Genomic DNA, 3,535 nt, shown 5'->3' with positions numbered 1-3,535 from the left:
AGTTCCTTCCGGTTATGTCTTGATTATGTCAGTCAGTCAGAATCTATATTCTATATGTACAAAGAATAATAGAGATAATGGCTACATGAGTTAAAATAATATATATTCCCTTTATCGTGACGGATGACAATACCAAATCAATAAATAATTTTCAGGTAAACAATTGATACAGTATTAGAATCCACGTAATTTGAGTCATTATTACTCAGTTTTGCGTATGTTTCACTACTTTTATCTTTATTCGTTTACATTACAGTCATTATATTATATTTTCTTTAGTAGGCGGCAGCTTTTCGGTACTGAAAGTCAGCTCTGATAAAAACAATTTGGTATATGCGTCAGACGCAGATATATTATGTATTTATTTTTGGGCTGATTAGCATTATGACGTAAATGCTTTTACGTCCTCTCTGTGAGTGTAATCATAGATTATTGAGAATAATTTATGAATTTTGATTCACTGGAGCAAACATATATTTAAGAACTCCTGAAATGTTTAATTGTTCCAAATATTTACTTATTTCTTTTGATCTTTAACTTCCATTTCAAACGAAGCCGAACGCAGCCCGTTAGGATAAAATGTATACGTCGGTTTTCAGGAAAATATAGAATTTCAAAATTATATAAATTTGTTGTCTTTATTTCAACTTCAGGTAACATAAGGGTGAAATAATGTGGACAAATAATAGTATAGGTATACCTATACCAATTATCTAACCAGATATCTTTAATGTGAATTGTTTCACTTCCCACTGAGCTCCTTTGAAGTGTGGACACCTGTAGTAGTCATGATAATGCTTATTTTAAGAATATATTGAGTTGCTTATCAAAAAATAATTCTTACTAATTAAAAAAATCAAGACATTCCCTACTAAAACTAATTTTTCCGGATTTCAGTCGTATGGGTTTTGTTTTATGCCGATATTTCGTGAGCATTGCAGTTCACTTCATCAGGGCAGACTTGAACTAACGTTCTTAGACAGAAAAACTTTTGCGTGTTTTATTTTCGTTTGCTGGAATAGTTCCTCTATCCTATGCTGTAGTGTAAAGATTAAGTATAGGGCGGGATGCCTCCTTCATCCTTTTTTTAGGAATTGTGGGAGTGGATGGTTAGAGAAAAATATATCAGACGGAAAAGCGGCAAACGATTATTTAGGGAATGTCACTCTCCTAACATTTTCTAAATTATCTAAGAAAAACATGGAAGAATTTGTACCAAGGTAAATAGACATTTTAGAGTTGAAGTGTACAGCATACGATACGTAATTGATAAGTTTTTTGGTTAGTAAGTCAAATAAGATTATTTATATTGGTTAAAGTTGTTGGAATATTTATGATCTTAACATCTAACGAAGAATTTGTAGCCATAATGCTTGATTTCTTAAAAAGGTTAGTACATAATGTTTCAGTTTGGTATTCTGCTATGTTTGATTGAGTGTTGTGTTTTAATTTGACATTATTTTGGCATTCAAGTTTCCCTTATGTAAATTTTTGTAAATGGGATTTCGTATGCTGCTGCAGTGTGCAAGTGTGGCACTTTGTTTTTAAGACAATTTATTTGACTTTTGTTTTGCTAATAAGTAAAAGTAATATTACCTTAACTGGATCAGCATATTCCCGAAATTCCATGTATACGAAATTCATACGATGAAAATAAATTCCTGACTTTGTGAGAGTATTATATCTACGATTTATTATGTCTAGACTATTTATATGGATGAATCAAGGAAAACTATACGACCTACCGCATCTGCCAAAATCAAGAATGAAGTAGGAGAGCACATACAAAACAATAAAAGAGTAGGTAAGTTAACAGTTTTGATCATTCAAGAACACAGATATTAATAATCAGGTCGTGTGCAGTAAACCAAGGAATAGTAAAAAATGTCATCTAAGTGGTTACATTGTTCTAGGTCATTTTGTACTTTACCATTACCACCCTTTTTGACTTCTTTGGAAACGGAGTTTCAAAACCTAGCTCCTTGGTGAACCGCTGCAGTACTCTAGGAATATCTCTTCCAAACCTCTCTAGGTAAACTTAATGCTATTTTAAAGGTTGTATAATTATTTTAATTAATTTGTGGAAATCTCATTGCATCTCCAATGATGTGAATGCCAAACGGATTTTTTTTCCAGAGAAGCCACTTGTAGGAACTTTTGAGGTCGTCATATTACGAGATATGAGTTATTATTTGTTTTGAAAAATTAAATTATAGTTTATTAGCTTGCCTTTTTCCATCTCCATATCTACTTTCGGAAAATGAGCACCACCTCAGTAGCAATATTGTTTGCAACATAATATGCACGTGTATATTCCACGCTATCTTGCTCTGGATATTAATATACATATCGATTTATCTGAAGTTACTTAAAGCGGTATTATCATTTTACATTGTCATTATTTTGTACGCCTATGTAACCGGTAATGAAATACTCTATGTACATTTATTTCTTAAGAAACAGTAATAAGTCGTCAAGAAACCTGCGTGAGTCACGTCACAACGGAATGAGACTCGATTAAAATTATGATTTACTTTACGACGACAAACATATGAATGTAATTAAATTCAACCTCTGTTCTTTAAAATGACTCATTATTAATAGAATAACCGTTTGCGTGTACACGGCGTGTACATCTCATTTTCTACGCGAATGAGATAGGTACGGACACATGTCGTGCCAGTGCCAGTGAGTAAACATGAGCTATTTGATAAAAGGGAAACCAGGTCACGACATGTCTTTACTTGAATAAAAAAAAAGAAAGAATTATGGATGTATGACTCACCCACAGCGTGTATGTTTACTAAAAGGGCATTTCCGATCTGAGTGAGCTGGAAATTTAGCGAACGTTACACGATTATATTACGAATTGTAAATCTCGACGAAAACTTAAAATAGCATTCAAAATGTTTCCTTTATTATTCATCCCATTCATTATAAATATTTCTAAGTAATAAGAAGATGATATTACAAACACAATCCTCTTATCAACTTTCTCAAAAAAACAATAACATTTTAATGTGATAATAGCATATATATACATATCGCAATATTATGAAATAGATAGATATTTTCTGTTTTACACATTAAACACGCTACAGTTATACATGCCTATTTGAAATGATATTGCTATTGTTACAACTTGTCTGAAGGAAGGTCATAAATACAGAAACTTCTTATTGTTAGAATGACCTTTTTGAGAGAAAATTTTTAAGTATATTTTTTATTGCTTTGACTTCGAAATATTTAGCTTTCGCCAACTACTCTAGAAAACCATTGCAAGTAGGTGCAAATTTTTAAAACACGTTTTCTAAAGCGACTATCCACCCCGAGAACAGGATAGCGTGTGTAACAGGTCAATTGAAAAGTCCCCGGCCTAAAATAGTAAAACACATTTTTTTTGCAAAATTCGTTTTTTTTATTCAACATAATTCCCTTCAAGGGTGATACACTGATTATAGCGATCCTCCAACTTTTCGATACCATTTTTGTAGTACGATTTGTCCTTTGCTTCAAAATAGGCCTCAGTTTCGGC

General features: G+C 32.2%; 1 long non-coding RNA gene across 1 annotated transcript in view; it reads left to right on the top strand.

Moving 5' to 3' along the window:
• The first annotated feature begins 1,716 nt into the window (after positions 1 to 1,716).
• Positions 1,717 to 3,535, top strand: part of LOC108740500 — a 15,505-nt gene continuing 13,686 nt past the window's right edge. Inside the window, exons 1-2 of the long non-coding RNA XR_001938340.1 lie at positions 1,717 to 1,804; positions 1,914 to 2,032. This is a non-coding gene — a long non-coding RNA (uncharacterized LOC108740500). The remainder of the gene's footprint in view (positions 1,805 to 1,913; positions 2,033 to 3,535) is intronic.

Source organism: Agrilus planipennis, unplaced genomic scaffold, assembly GCF_000699045.2.
Source record: "Agrilus planipennis isolate EAB-ADULT unplaced genomic scaffold, Apla_2.0 scaffold230, whole genome shotgun sequence".
Classification (NCBI taxonomy): Eukaryota; Metazoa; Arthropoda; class Insecta; order Coleoptera; family Buprestidae; genus Agrilus; species Agrilus planipennis.
This window is presented reverse-complemented; position numbering and strand designations above follow the sequence as displayed.